Genomic DNA, 16,032 nt, shown 5'->3' with positions numbered 1-16,032 from the left:
TTCGCGGATTTTTTTAAATGTATTTTAGAATTTGAATCTTTCATCCTGAATTTCAACGTTCTATTGAAAAAATTCAATTGAAATTTTGAACTTAATTTTTAATACTTTCAAATCTGAGTTGAAAGCTTTTAAATCTCGATTTGAAAGTTTCCGAATCTTAGTTGAAAGTTTTCAAAGTTTGATTTAAAAGTTTTCATCTCTGAGTTGAAAAGTTTTTAATTAATGATTTAAAGTTTTAAAATTTGTTTTGAGAGCTTTCAACAAGGGAAATAGGAGATTGGATAAGGTGTGAGCTGTTTCCATTGCTAACGCAATAAGGTTACTAGTGGTAACGTTACAAAAGTTTCTTGAGAACAAATTTTAGTTCTAATATAAAAACTACTCCCTCCATTTCATAATACTATAAGTAGTTTAACTTTTTTTTCAATCAAACTTATTTAAGTTTGATCAAATCTATAAAAAAATATTTTAGTATTTTCAACACAAAACAAACATATTATCAAACTATATTCTATGTTAGATTTAATGAAATTAATTTTATATTTTAGATATTGTTAAAAATATTTTCATAAATTTGGCTATACTTAATAAAGTTTGACTAGGAAAAACATCAAACTACTTATAATATAAAACGGATGGAGTAGTACTAAATTTAAACATTAACAGCAATGTCATCTAGACCCATTACAAATAAATGACATATGTAACAGCTTGCACACATCGCTAACCAAAAGTCAGAAACGACTAGAGGGGTGTTTGGGAGAGAGGGGCTAAACTCCCAAACACCCCCTAGATGAGCCATTAGAGCCGTTAGAGCAAGTACTGTAAGCTACTAAGCACTTGCCCCAAGATGCCATTTAGAGCATCTCCAACATAATAGCTATCCCACTATTCAAGCCAAAATTTGGCAACTATAGACAAAAACAAGCTCCAATGGCCTTGCCAAACGAATGGCCTTGGCCATTCGGCTGGCCAAACTAGCTCCCTCGATGGCCAAATTTGGCCAATCAAAACTGGATGGCCAAACCGTGGGCCCCACACGAGATGCTTATCTCCCTCCTCCATCTCCATCCTCACGGCACTCTCCTCATCCGCGCCATCCGCTCAGGCATAACCGTCATCGACTCCGCGCACCGCCGTTGCCATATGGTGTGCCGCCATGGCGACTCGCTTCGGCCACCACCGCCACCCACTTTAGTCGCCACCATCATCCGCTCCAACCGCCGCCACCCACTTTAGTCACCGCAACCACTCGCTCCGAGCGTCCCCATCTGCAAGACCTCGAGCAGCGTCGATGACGAGGTCAGGCCGGTGGTGGATCCGCTGCGACCGCCGCCATCGTCGTCTGTCTCGGTCCCTCGTCACGGCCGTCATCCATCCATGCAGCTGCCACCGCCGCCTCCTCCGCCCCCGCTGTATTCGAGCAGCGTGGCGTGGATTCTAGGGTGATGGCGGCAGAGTTGGCGAATTAAAGGGCACAACAGCGACGACAACGAGGTCATCGTCATCCTGTCCTGTCGTCTGCTGCAGCTATCGTCGCCGTCGTTTGGCACCGGCCACCGTCGTCTTGGATTTTGTCTCCTATCATCGGAACCGAACCACCGCCGTCGTGGATTCATCACGTAATATAGCGATGGCACTGCCGCCGGCTCCTAGTTCATGCACCCCTCACCTCGAGCCACCACCTCCTCCTCATCCGCCGAGTGGGGGGGAGGGCCGCTGGGTGGGTGGGGATTGTCGAAGGGGAAAGATATGGAGGGAGAGAGAGGAAGAAGAATGTTAGAGATTGACACGAGGAACCCATGGTTAGATTGGAGAAGATAATAGAGAAGCTGTTGGAGTGAAAGACAAATTTGATTCTCTAACTTTTTGGAAAGCTAGCTAAATGGATGTTTGGAGAGTGAGATTTGACCATACTATTGGAGATGCTCTAAGCTAATATGGTGAGGTGGGGGAGAGAAGAAAGAAAAGAGAGATAGGAGTCACCCCTCATAAAAGGGGTAATTTCTACACAAACTCCATGAATAGGAAGACAAAAGAAAAATTGGATTGGATAGACAAATAAAATAAAAATATTGAGAATAATGTGGTAGAGTTAGTGTAGAGGTGATATATTATACACACTACCTCTTAGATTACATGGATAAAATTAGGGAATATCTAAAATGTAACTATAGTGTAACTACACTGTAGTTGCACATTATAATTACGATATACTCCATCCCAAAAACAAACCTAGAACTAGATGAGACGTTTCCTAGTACAAGAAAGGCATGCCTGCAAGAAATGGCTTATTTAGTCCTAGGTTCTTATTGTCATGGTTATGGAAACCACATACCTAATAGTAGTTGACTAAATCTCGGCAGGACCCACCACATACCATGTCCTATACGGAAACAACCTACGGATATAGGAGGAGTTCCGGATAAGGAAAGACAACCAGAATTCTACATGGAAATGACAAGGACTACTCGGATTGTATCCATCTTGGTTTCCCTAGTTCTACTTGGACAAGGGGACACCTATGGGTATAAATACAAGCCCACCTAGGAGGATAGGGGGACACACACTAACCATGATGAGACGATCAACACGATCAACACCCACCACGAGACAATCAACTCCCAACACAATCAACATAGAAGCCTACATACGCCAAGACAAGCCGCCGGATATCGACATCAGAGATACGCCTGGATCGACCCTATCCGGTACCTTCAGAGGCCGGCCGTAGGGATCTAGCACTGTCTCTGATTCCGTCGGGCGCGAACTCGAGGAGGAAGGCTACCCTGTTGTCGACTACGAGTCAGACCTTCAGACCGCCATGTCGACAACAGTTAGATAGGCTACCCCACATATTGTACTGGTGTGATTATGGTGAATAAAAAGCAACATCGGCTCCGGCCAACAGGATGTAGGGCTATTACCTGATAACTCAGGGGCCCGAACCTGTATAAAAATCCTCGTCTCCATCTCTTTTACCTCAGTCTCACGTATACCCTAGCACCAACGATCCCCATACTGTTCAAATACCATAGTCGCGACATCAAACATCGACACTTATATCTTAGGACGGAGTAAGTAACTTATATAAAAGAGTAAACTACATGGTCAGTCCTTAAAGTTGAGCGAAGGTGTCAGTTAGGTCTGTAAACTTAAAAATTGCACATTGAGGTCCATGATCTTATTTTAATGAACCATAGCTAGTCCAAAACACGTTTAATCAGAGTTGACCACCTAAGTGGCGCTCAACGTAGACGTAGGCAACATTTTGCATCTAGGCCCCTCTGCATCTCGACATGTCGGTAATTTTGTACTTACCCCCTGTTGCTATAGTAGTCACCAAAATCCCCCCAAATCCTTCGTCCCTTTGCATTCCCCCCTGACGGCTAGGGTTGCGATGAGGAGGACAACGTCCGGAGGCGGCAGGAGATGGTGATGTTACGACGGTAGGGGCGCCGATTCATCTTTTGCCCTGAAGTTGAGGTCCATTGCAACCGCCATGTTGATAAGGAAGGCACGCCATGCGTCACCCATCGAGTGCTGCTAGTCGCACATCCCAAATTGACACCTCAATCACTTCGCACCACTGATGATTGCTGACGTTGTCCTCGCTCTACTCAGGCATCTCCCTCGGAAGCGTCGGGGGAGGGGTGATGCAAAGGGACGAAGGGATTTGGGATATTTTGGGGGATTTCAATGATTACTGTAGCAATAGAGGTGTAATTCTCAAGTTTACGGATCTATGTGATACCTCCGCTCAAGTTTAAGAACTGGCCATGTATTTTATTTTATATAAAACTTGCATCGAGTTATGGTTTGGTTAACTAGCACTGAGATCTTATGCGTGACCTGTGTGAAAAAAAATTTCTAGCAATTTTTTTATCTTCATGTACAAATCTCGAGGTGATCCGATGGTCGCAAATCAGTGTTTGGGGAAAGAAAAACTTGTGAAAGTTTTATAGTAAATCCGTAAGATTAAGGGTTACAATTGCCTCATCTGTAATAGCAGGTACAATAGCAGGTTATAAGCCAGCTATAAAGATATTTTTAAGAGATAAAAGAAGAGAGAGAAGAGTAGCGGGCTACATATCTGTAGCCAGCTACAACACGGACTCCAAGACGTAATGTGTGTATGACAGATGGGACTAGGTATTAAAGTTGAGTAAATAATTATTGTATAAATTAGTTATTATATTGACTATACATGATTTAGAGCCAGATATCCTATTAAACTTGCTAATCTGGAGAAAATCTGAAGGCACCATCATCCCCGATGCCCGAGGAGCCTGGCTGCTCGTTGCCCGTGCAGTGCAGTGCACACGTGGCCTGATTTGCCGTTCCATCTCCCCCCCATCTGCAGCGGTAGCGCGCCCCTCCGTATTCTACTAGTATTTGTACCGCCACTGGCACTAGTAGCAGGAGCAGCAGTTGGTTCTCCATCTCCGCTAGTCGTCTCGGGCTCTGCAACTGCACACTCGCTGCATCATGGGTGTGCCGTCTTTCTACCGGTGGCTCGTCGGCAAGTACCCGGCCATCGTTTCCCCCGCCAACGACGACGACGACGATGTCGGCAGCAGCAGTAATGGCGCCGCCGCACCACCTGTCTACCACAACCTCTACCTCGACATGAACGGCATCATCCACCCTTGCTTCCACCCTCAAGACCAGGTACGTACTGATCTCCAACAATTGATCGATTGATATCAAGTCTTGTTCTTAGCTTGATGATGCCGATCTCGACCTGCATGTGAATGCACGCAGGTGTGCCCTCCGAGTCCGGTTCCGACGACGCTAGAGGAGGTGTTCCACTCCATGTTCGACTACATGGACCGCCTCATCCGCATCGTCAGACCCACCAGCCTCCTCTACTTGGCCGTAGGTAGGTTCGTCCTTCATTCCTACCTCCATATCCATTGCTAGTATATTAATTGCAGGAGTATATTTATCGTATCTTGTTCATTTGTACTAATATATCCAATGCAGATGGTGTCGCCCCTCGCGCCAAGATGAACCAGCAGCGAGCCAGGCGCTTCAAATCCGCCATGGCCGCCAAACAAGCCGTCAGTGAACCTCTTCCTTTTGATTCTATCTGTCTATCCATCTCTGCAGGCAGCTAGTTGCATCGACATTTCGATGAGTTTACTGACCGATTTATATGATCTTTACCCTCCTTTTTCATTCGGTTTTGACAGGAGGTGGAGGAGAACATCCTGAGGGACAGGTTCAGAGCAGAGGGGAAGAAGGTGTTGCCCCGAGAGACCTCCTCCTCGTCTGAGGTTTCTGATCCCAACGTCATCACACTGGGGACGGAGTTCATGGACAAGCTGTCGGATGCGCTCAAGTACTACATCCGTGCTCGCTTGAACAGCGATCCCCTTTGGAAGGACATCAACGTATGTCGGTCTCCATCGATATCATAGTATCGCACTATCAATTTCATTCTCTTGTTCCTCATGTCTCATGATGCACCTTGCACCAGTTAAATGTAGTTCATGTCTTCCATTTCTAGTTCCATGTTTGTTCACTTCCATAGTTACCAAGATAAAAATGAAGGTGTATTTAATTAGTTTGACAGAAACAAATTTGCTCAGTTAAGTTCTGTTAAATATGTGATCCAAATTTTGGGCCCACAATATATTCGGATTAGTTTCCTAGTAGGAGTCCTATTAGGTGTCTTTCTATTATCCCCTATATATACTCTTGTAAGCCTTACGGGAAGGGGTGACGTTCCCATTGTGATTCCCCTACGTTTGTAATCATCTCCTCTATAGTGATCATTGCCGGTCGGCGCCCGTGGTTTTTTTCCCACAAGGGTTTTCCACGTAAAAATTCGTGTCTCCGTTGTGCATCTATTTTTATAACAAGTGGTATCAGAGCATTGGAGATCGATCTACTATTCCCGGCCACCGGCGATTGTTTCCCGATCGAAGAAATCGATCTTATCGGTGGCGGCAGCGACTCCCGTCGTCTCGTCGATTCCCAGTCCGACTCAGTGTTTCCTGTCCTCGCGCAGAGGAGAAAAGCCGCGCAAGCAATCGAAGCAGCAGCAGCCGGCCAGTGAAGCAGGAGAAAAGCGGAAGCAGAGGAGTACTACTGCAGCGCACGCGCACTGAGGAAAAGTATAGGAGTATCAGCCGAGAGGTCTGTCCAGTACAGGCTGATTTTTCCTAGAGGCGAATTTGCTATACGCACCAAGCTTGTGTACCCAGGAGATCTACATACTTCGCTACGTCACACGAGAAGTGTACCAGGTTTCGTGTTTTTGCTAGGTTTACCCTAATTTCTTTCTAGCAAATTCAGGATTAATTCCCATGGCAAGTTTGAAGTATGATCTACCGCTCTTGTACCGAGACACAAGATTCTCACTTTGGCAAGTGAAGATGCGAGCCGTTCTTGCACAGCAAGACCTCGATGATGCGCTTTCTGGATTTGACAAGAGGACACATGATTGGTCCAACGATGAGAAGAAAAGGGATCGTAAGGCTATGTCATATATTCATCTTCATCTATCTAATAATATTTTGCAGGAGGTGCTTAAGGAGGAGATAGCTGCTGGGCTGTGGTTGAAGCTGGAACAGATATGCATGACTAAGGATCTGACCAGTAAGATGCACCTGAAGCAAACGTTATTTTTGCACAAGTTGCAAGATGATGGGTCTGTAATGGACCATCTCTCCGCTTTCAAGGAAATTATTGCTGACCTTGAGTCTATGGAGGTAAAGTATGATGAAGAGGATTTAGGCCTTATTCTATTGTGTTCATTGCCTAGCTCATATGCAAACTTCAGGGATACTATTCTTTATAGTCGTGATACTCTAACTTTGAAAGAAGTTTATGATGCTTTGCATGTCAAAGAAAAGATGAAGAAGATGGTACCCTCTGAAGGTTCAAATTCACAAGCAGAAGGTTTGATTGTTTGGGGTAGGCAACAGGAGAAGAACACAAAGAACCAATCAAGAGATAAAAGCTCAAGTAGCTACCGTGGGAGATCAAAGTCCAGAGGCAGGTATAAGTCATGCAAATACTGCAAGAGAGATGGACATGATATCTTTGAGTGTTGGAAGCTACATGATAAAGACAAGAGAACGGGAAAATATGTACCAAAAGGTAAGAAAGAAGAGGAAGGTAAAGCCGCAGTTGTTACTGATGAGAAGTCTGATGCAGAATTGCTTGTTGCTTATGCTGGTTGTGCACAAACTAGTGACCAGTGGATTCTTAATACTGCATGCATCTATCACATGTGCCCGAATAGGGATTGGTTTGCCACCTATGAAGCTGTGCAAGTTGGTACTGTTTTGATGGGTGATGATACACCATGCGAGGTTGCAGGTATTGGAACAGTTCAGATCAAGATGTTTGATGGCTGTATCAGAACATTGTCAGATGTGCGGCATATTCCAAATTTGAAGAGAAGTCTAATCTCTTTATGTACTCTTGATCGCAAAGGGTACAAATATTCCGGTGGAGACGGAATTTTGAAGGTAACTAAAGGCTCTCTTGTTGTGATGAAAGCTGATATTAAATCTGCCAACCTGTACCATCTGCGAGGTACAACTATATTAGGTAATGTTGCAGCAGTTTCTGATTCATTATCTAATTCCGATGCTACTAATCTTTGGCATATGCGTCTTGGGCATATGACTGAAATTGGTTTGGCAGAATTGAGTAAGCGAGGATTGCTAGATGGACAAAGCATCGGGAAGCTCAAATTTTGTGAGCATTGCATCTTTGGCAAGCATAAGAGGGTGAAGTTCAACACATCTACACATACTACTGAAGGTATTCTTGATTATGTGCATTCTGATTTATGGGGGCCTGCTCGTAAGACATCTTTTGGAGGTACTCGTTACATGATGACTATCGTTGATGATTATTCGCGAAAAGTTTGGCCTTATTTCTTGAAGCACAAATATCAAGCTTTTGATGTGTTTAAAGAGTGGAAAACTATGGTTGAAAGACAAACTGAAAGGAAGGTGAAAATCCTTCGTACTGACAATGGGATGGAGTTCTGTTCTAAGATATTTAAATCATATTGCAAGTCTGAAGGCATTGTGCGTCACTACACCGTTCCTCACACACCTCAACAAAACGGCGTAGCTGAGCGTATGAACAGAACAATTATATCAAAGGCCCGTTGTTTGTTGTCTAATGCAGGTTTGCCTAAACAGTTTTGGGCGGAAGCCGTTTCCACTGCTTGTTATCTTATAAATCGATCACCTAGCTATGCCATTGATAAGAAGACTCCAATTGAGGTATGGTCTGGTTCCCCAGCAAATTATTCAGACTTAAGAGTATTTGGTTGTACTGCTTATGCCCATGTTGATAATGGTAAATTGGAGCCTAGAGCTATTAAGTGCATTTTTCTTGGTTATCCGTCTGGTGTAAAAGGCTATAAGTTATGGTGTCCTGAAACTAAAAAGGTTGTGATTAGTAGAAATGTTGTCTTCCATGAATCAGTTATGTTACATGACAAACCTTCTACTAATGTTCCTGTTGAGAGTCAGGAGAAAGCAAGTGTGCAGGTGGAGCACTTGATCAGTTCAGGGCATGCACCAGAAAAAGAAGATGTTGCTATTAACCAAGATGAACCTGTTATTGAAGATTCAAATTCTTCTATTGTTCAGCAGTCTCCAAAACGTTCTATTGCAAAAGATAGGCCCAAAAGAAATATTAAACCTCCTCAAAGATATATTGAAGAAGCGAACATAGTTGCTTATGCTTTGAGTGTAGCAGAAGAAATTGAAGGTAATGCCGAACCTTCTACATATTCTGAGGCTATTGTTTCTGATGATTGCAATAGATGGATAACTGCTATGCATGATGAGATGGAGTCACTTGAAAAGAATCATACTTGGGAATTGGTGAAGTTGCCAAAGGAGAAGAAACCTATCCGTTGCAAGTGGATCTTCAAAAGAAAGGAAGGTATATCTTCAAGTGATGAGGCAAGGTACAAAGCAAGGTTAATTGCTAAAGGTTATAGCCAGATTCCAGGTATTGATTTCAATGATGTCTTTTCCCCTGTTGTGAAGCATAGTTCAATTCGCACTTTACTCAGTATTGTTGCAATGCATGATTATGAACTAGAGCAAATGGATGTTAAGACTGCATTTTTACATGGGGAGTTAGAAGAAGACATTTATATGGAGCAACCTAAAGGTTTTGTTGTTCCTGGAAAAGAGAACCTAGTCTGTAGGTTGAAGAAATCTCTTTATGGGTTGAAGCAGTCACCTAGACAGTGGTATAAGAGATTTGACTCTTTCATGCTTTCTCAAAAGTTTAGAAGATCCAATTATGATAGCTGTGTTTATCTCAAAGTTGTTGATGGTTCAGCTATATATTTGCTTCTTTATGTTGATGATATGTTGATTGCTGCAAAAGACAAATCAGAGATAGCAAAGTTGAAGGCACAATTGAGTAGTGAATTTGAGATGAAGGATTTGGGTGCAGCGAAGAAAATTCTTGGTATGGAAATTACTAGAAAAAGACATTCTTTCAAGTTATATCTTAGTCAGAAAGGTTATATTGAAAAAGTTCTTCGTCGTTTCAATATGCATGATGCAAAACCAGTGAGTACTCCTTTAGCTGCACATTTTAGATTATCTTCAGATTTATGTCCACAGTCAGATTATGATATTGAGTACATGTCTAGAGTTCCATATTCAAGTGCAGTTGGTTCACTTATGTATGCCATGGTATGTTCTCGTCCTGACTTATCACATGCATTGAGTGTTGTTAGTAGATACATGGCTAATCCTGGCAAAGAGCATTGGAAAGCTGTTCAATGGATTTTCAGATACCTACGTGGTACATCTAGTGCTTGTTTGCAGTTTGGGAGATCTAGAGATGGACTTGTTGGTTATGTGGATTCAGATTTTGCTGGAGATTTGGATAGGGGGAGATCGCTCGCAGGTTATGTTTTCACTATTGGAGGATGTGCTGTTAGTTGGAAGGCAAGTTTGCAAGCAACTGTTGCCTTATCTACTACTGAAGCAGAGTATATGGCTATTTCTGAAGCTTGTAAAGAAGCTATTTGGCTTAGAGGTTTGTACACTGTGCTTTGTGCAGTTACGTCTTGCATTAATATATTTTGTGATAGTCAAAGTGCAATATGCCTTACAAAGGATCAAATGTTCCATGAGAGAACAAAGCACATTGATGTGAGATATCACTTTATTCGAGGTCTGATTGCTGAAGGTGATGTGAAGATATGCAAGATAAGTATTCATGATAACCCAGCTGATATGATGACAAAGCCAGTTCCTGCTACTAAGTTTGAGCTTTGCTCAAGCTTGGTAGGTGTTACAGTATAGTCCTAGAGACTATTTGGCGCGCGGTGATTTTACCTACATGAGGTATTTTTTTTGTTGATGGATGTTTCTATGCTACAAGAGGAAATTCGAATTTACTACTGTTGCAATACATGAGGTATTGCCTTATCTCCTCTTGTAGCATAAAAACATCCATCACCAAAAAAAATATATTGTGGGCCTAAAGGTGGAGATTGTTAAATATGTGATCCGAATTTTGGGCCCACAATATATTCGGATTAGTTTCCTAGTAGGAGTCCTATTAGGTGTCTTTCTATTATCCCCTATATATACTCTTGTAAGCCGTACGGGAAGGGGTGACGTTCCCATTGTGATTCCCCTACGTTTGTAATCATCTCCTCTATAGTGATCATTGCCGGTTGGCACCCGTGGTTTTTTTCCCGCAAGGGTTTTCCATGTAAAAATTCGTGTCTCCGTTGTGCATCTATTTTTATAACAAGTTCATCTCTGGTTTTCTGTTCTCAGGTGATACTATCTGACGCAAATGTTCCTGGAGAAGGGGAGCACAAGATCATGTCTTTCATCCGTGCGCAACGCGGCAGGGAAGGCTATGACCCCAATACTCGCCACTGCCTCTATGGATTGGTACGAAAATATCTCGGTCTCTTTTGTTCTGAACAATCGAACTAGCTAGCAGACACTTTGGGAAAAACTCGCTTCTGTCTCGGCTACTTACAATGGAGTTAACTGATGAAAAACTGTTGCAGGATGCTGATTTGATCATGCTTGCTTTGGCATCACATGAAGTCCACTTCTCAATTTTGCGCGAGGTTTGTTAAAGCTTGATTTTGTAATTAGATTTAGTACATAGCATGCTATGTTTATTAACTAATGTGGGTGTTTTTGTAAACGGGATCAGGAAGTGTTACATCAAAACAACCAAGAAAACACCATTCCTATAACCCCAAAAACCTTCACATCCCAAGAGGCAGAAAAGTTCAAGTGTAGAGCATGGTTCCCTCGGATAACAGAAGCAAGACCTGAGGGCAAGTTAACCAAGAAACCATATCAGGTTTGTTCCCTGGTAGATAATTCTAGATATACATTTCTCATTTGGACTGTAAAATAATTCATTGCTCTTCTTGCAGTTTCTGAATATATGGGTACTTAGAGAGTATTTGGAGCTTGATATGAAGATACCGAACCCGATCCAGACTCTTGATGTTGAGAGGATGATAGATGACTTTGTGTTCATTTGTTTCCTGACCGGGAATGATTTCATTCCGCACATTCCTTCGCTTGAAATTCATGAGGTTTACAAACTCATAACTGTTACTTGTTTCACTTGTTTGATGCTGTTGCAAAAATATGTTCTTTCTCTGATTGTGTTCTATTTTGACAGGGCGCCATTGACCTACTTATTGAAGTGTACAAAACGTCTTTCAACAAAATGGGGGGTTATATTGTCGACACAGACAAAGTAACTGAGAAATTAAATCTTCCTCTTTTCTTATGAATCATTGGCTACTTTCATTAACTTTGTTGATACTGAAAACAGGTTAAAGATAAGCATGCTGCATATCTGAAAGTTTCAAGGTTGGAAAAGTTTTTCCATGAACTGTCTTTATATGAAGAGAAAATATTTCTTAAATGTTACGATCTAGCAAGGGGGTTTGAGGATTTTGGAAGAAAAGTTGGGGAAGAAGCAGAAGAACAGCAAGAACAGGGGAGGTTTTGGGAGGAGGAGGAGAGATTTAGATTTCAGGGAGTACTTTGGTCTTTACAGATTTCATGCCTCTCTCCTCTCTCACGAGTGCTTATATATTCGCACTGGTTACAGCTGGGTTGCCCACCCATTCGGGCCCAGCGAGCCAGACATTGGCGCGCCGGTTGCGTGCAACACGTGGGCTGTGCCGGACCGGGTTGGTGAGTGTCGGATTGTGAGCAGTAGACGTAGTAGTCGTGACATTAAAAGATGCCAGCTGAGAGAGGTGCATGAATCCTCATCTCTGCTCAATATTTAATTTTCACAGTTGCGAATTGGAATTTGCTAATGCATTCCTTGGGTAACATGCATGTAGAATTTCCAGCGCAAAATAGAGCGTCAAGCCGCAGAAAATACGTGGAATGAAAGGAACACCGAAAATGTGGTAAGGATTCTTTTTGTACTTATAGGATTGTGCACTGATACTTATAAGATGAAATATACTGATTTTATTGGTTCTTTCATGTACTCAGGAAGAAAACCTTGATGACCAATGCATCATGGTCAAGTCTTCTCAGACAGATGGCCAAGTTTCTGACGAACAAGATGTATTAGAATTTCGTTTCTACTTATGCTAAATATTTAGCAGTATTGACATAGAATACGAGTATATGACTGCATCCTTATTTTTCAGATTACAATGAATACCTTGGAGCTGAGGAAGAATTTGAAGGATATTCTACATAATAAGCAAGACCTTATAAAAACCGGAGCTTGTAAACATGACAAGGTTAGTTATGTCTGTTGTGGCAATTGGTTCTTCTTTGCACAAATTTTCACATACCTATTGCAGATAAAACTAGGATCACCTGGATGGAAATCTCGGTTCTTCAAGGAAAAGTTTGATGCTGAGACCAAAGATGAAATTGCAAAGCTGCAGAATGAAATGGTTACAATTTCCTGCTTCCTTAATTATGCAAATGGAATACTGTACTTGACGGTATTTTGTTTGCCATAATTTCTCCCTTTTCCTTTGCTGAGCTAGGTCCAAAAGTATTTGGAAGGACTTTGTTGGGTACTATGCTACTACTTTGCTGATGTACCATCATGGAGTTGGTAAGATGATATCTCCAGAATGAATATTTATTTGCTCATGTGTCTGAATGACGAGAATGATCGGACTTACAAATAAATTCAATAAATGTTGTGGTGCCACTGATAATTACTCTCTCCGTTCCAAATTAGAGGGTGCCTTTATTTTTAAGAAAATCAAACATGGTAAATTTTGACTAATATTCATCCTAAATGCATGTTATATCACTAGATTCTTATTTTAAAGTACTTCCATTTGGTATCATAACATGAAATAATTTAATATTCAAAATATGTTATTGAAGACTGTAAAAAAAATATAGGCCTTATAATTTGAGACAAAGTGAGTACTATTTACTAGTCCTTGATGTATGTACAAGCTGAAGTTTAAAGTTTCATTTTTTTCCCTTTTTCTCTTTCAGGTACTATCCATTTTATTATGCCCCTTTTGCATCTGATGTCAGAGGTCTTTCCCGGTTCAAGATATCCTTCTCCTTAGACAAACCGTTGAAGCCATTTGATCAGCTCATGGCGGTTCTGCCACCAGAAAGGCACATTTGATAATCTAGCATGCATCTTATTCTCCCATGCAATTGTTTATTTCAATTTTCTAAGATAGACCATTTTCCCTTTTTTGCAGCTCATTTGCGCTACCAGGATGTTACAGCAAGCTGATGGACTGTGATGAGTCCGCGATACAAGCATTTTATCCATCTGGTATATGTAAATATATGTGTATATATATGTAAATCTATCAGGATTATTTGTTATTCCAAAAAGATATGCTGTCCTGTCAGAGAATAATAATAATGATGTTGTTCTGCTTTAGTAAATGTAATTCTTTTCGCTTTTTGTCAACAGAGCTGGATATTGACACTGATGGGAAACGTTACTTGTGGCAAGTAAGTGCACTAGCTATTTGCACTGAATTACCTGATATTTCCAAATTAGTCTGATCAAGCAGAAAAGGAGCCAGATGCTAATTTTCAGTAAAACAATTGCTTTCAGGGCATTGCAAAATTGCCGTTCATAGAGGACAAGCTGCTCCTTTCAGTCACCAAAACAGCAGAGAAAGACCTTGCGGTAAAATAATTTGTTGCCATCTATGCTAACTATTGCACAAAGTTTTGCTTAACCGATATCAACGGGTAATCGCCCCCTTTGGTTTCTACAAATTAGGTGCATGAGTTAAGGCGCAATACTGTTCGGCAAGAGAAGATCTTTCTGAGGAACTCAAATGCCCTTGCGAAAAATGAAGCATTTGCGCAAACATCAGATTGTTCGCTGCAAAAGCTTCCAATTGATCCTGCTACAAGGTACATACAAATTAAGGCCCAACTGACCTTATTTAGAACCGCTGCAATCTGAAGTAAATATCTTTAACTCATGCTGATTTTTTTTGTCCATAGTGAAATTGGAGGATGGCTATCGCCTGACGATGATGATTTCAGCAATGGTTTCTGTGGCTCTCCCATAGAAAATGATCTGTCAATGTGAGTATTCCCTTGAATCGTATCATTCATATTTGGTCATTAATGTTGTTGATCTTTGCCGTTTTAAATTATCATGAATCTTTTTTGTATGTTTCAGATCAGCAAAGTTCTTCAACCCTGAGGCAGTGAAGCCAGCCACAAGGTTACTTCAGAATGTCACAGTGCCTTACAAGGTTTGTAATCAATTTTATACTGCACAATTCAGGCATTTCCTGCTATTAATTTCACTGCACATTAGCCAATCGTCATCATCATCGTCTATGTAATTAACTGGTGTGTTTTGCAGACTGTAACTGAAGCTGACATTTGTGCAAGGCCGCTCTGGCACACGCACCCGTACCCGAAACATCCTGCCCTTTCCATGCACAAGTAAAAACTCACATCTCTGACACCTCATCGAGCTCGATCATCTCATCCAGATGTATATGTTGTTGTTGCCTTGATTCATGGCTGTGCATTTTACCGTATAATCCTGATTCGTTCTTGCAGCGTGCAGCAGCAGAGGCTGCAGAGCAGCAGGCCGGAGACGCCCTGCTGGAAGCCGAGCACGCCGCCGCCGCCGCGGCGCGAGGAGATCAGGAGCGCCGGCACGGGGTGGCTGGGCCGAGGGAGAGGTGGAAATATCCCCGTCGCCGTCGCCGCCTCAACCGCCGTCGCCGGAGAGACGCGGCAGTCGTGGAGCAGCAGCAGGTACGGGCGCGGGCGAGGGAGCGGCGCCACCGCCGTCGGCCACGGCCAGATGACGACGACGCGGCACCAGTGGAGCGGCGGCGGCGGCTACGGGAGATCATCAGGGGTGGACAATGGCGGTGGCCGTGGCTCCTACAACCTCCGGCCTGGAGGCGGCGGCGGCGGCGGTGGGGGGTACCAGTGGCAGCAGCAGCAGCAGACGGCGTGGCGGCCGGTCGGGTCGCCGTGGGGCAGAGGCGGCGGCGGCGGAGATGGCGGGAACGGCCAGCCCCGTGGTCGGTAGGAACGAACTCAATTGGGCCGTATTTTTTGAATTGATGGGCCTTTCGAAGTGAACTAATAGGCCCATGGCTCATGAGTCCAGTAGAGCTCAGGCTTGCTTCTTCACATGGCTGGCTGGGCCTAATTAGTAAGCCTCTCTAAACCACCCTGATGTTGAACTAAACAACTCTGAAGTTCATTTTGTTGTGAGTTGTGACAATTAAGAAAAGTTTTTTTTTTTGAACTTGATAGAGCAGGAAAAAATTATAAGATTACAATCCTATAAGGTTGTAACCAGAAAAAAGAAAAAAGTATACCACCACCCACACATCGACAACGCAACACACAAAACCCGGAGAAGGCTAGCACCAGAACGGCCGCCGCTAAGCGTGACCGACTGCCGCTTGGCCAAGAAAGAAACACGGCCGAGATCGCTCAAAATCCAACCCTTACAATCAACACAAAGTCCCGCTCTATCTAAGTTTTTAGGAGTTAGAGAGAGAGCCAATTAAGAAAAGTT

General features: G+C 42.8%; 1 pseudogene; it reads left to right on the top strand.

The window, feature by feature from the left end:
• The first annotated feature begins 4,380 nt into the window (after window positions 1-4,380).
• Window positions 4,381-15,727, top strand: LOC4349826 (5'-3' exoribonuclease 2-like; annotated as a pseudogene).
• Window positions 15,728-16,032: the final 305 nt, after the last annotated feature.

This window comes from Oryza sativa, chromosome 11, assembly GCF_034140825.1.
Source record: "Oryza sativa Japonica Group chromosome 11, ASM3414082v1".
In the NCBI taxonomy this organism is placed as follows: Eukaryota; Viridiplantae; Streptophyta; class Magnoliopsida; order Poales; family Poaceae; genus Oryza; species Oryza sativa.
Note: the sequence above shows the minus strand (reverse complement) of the source record. Positions and strands in the feature narration are given on the sequence as shown.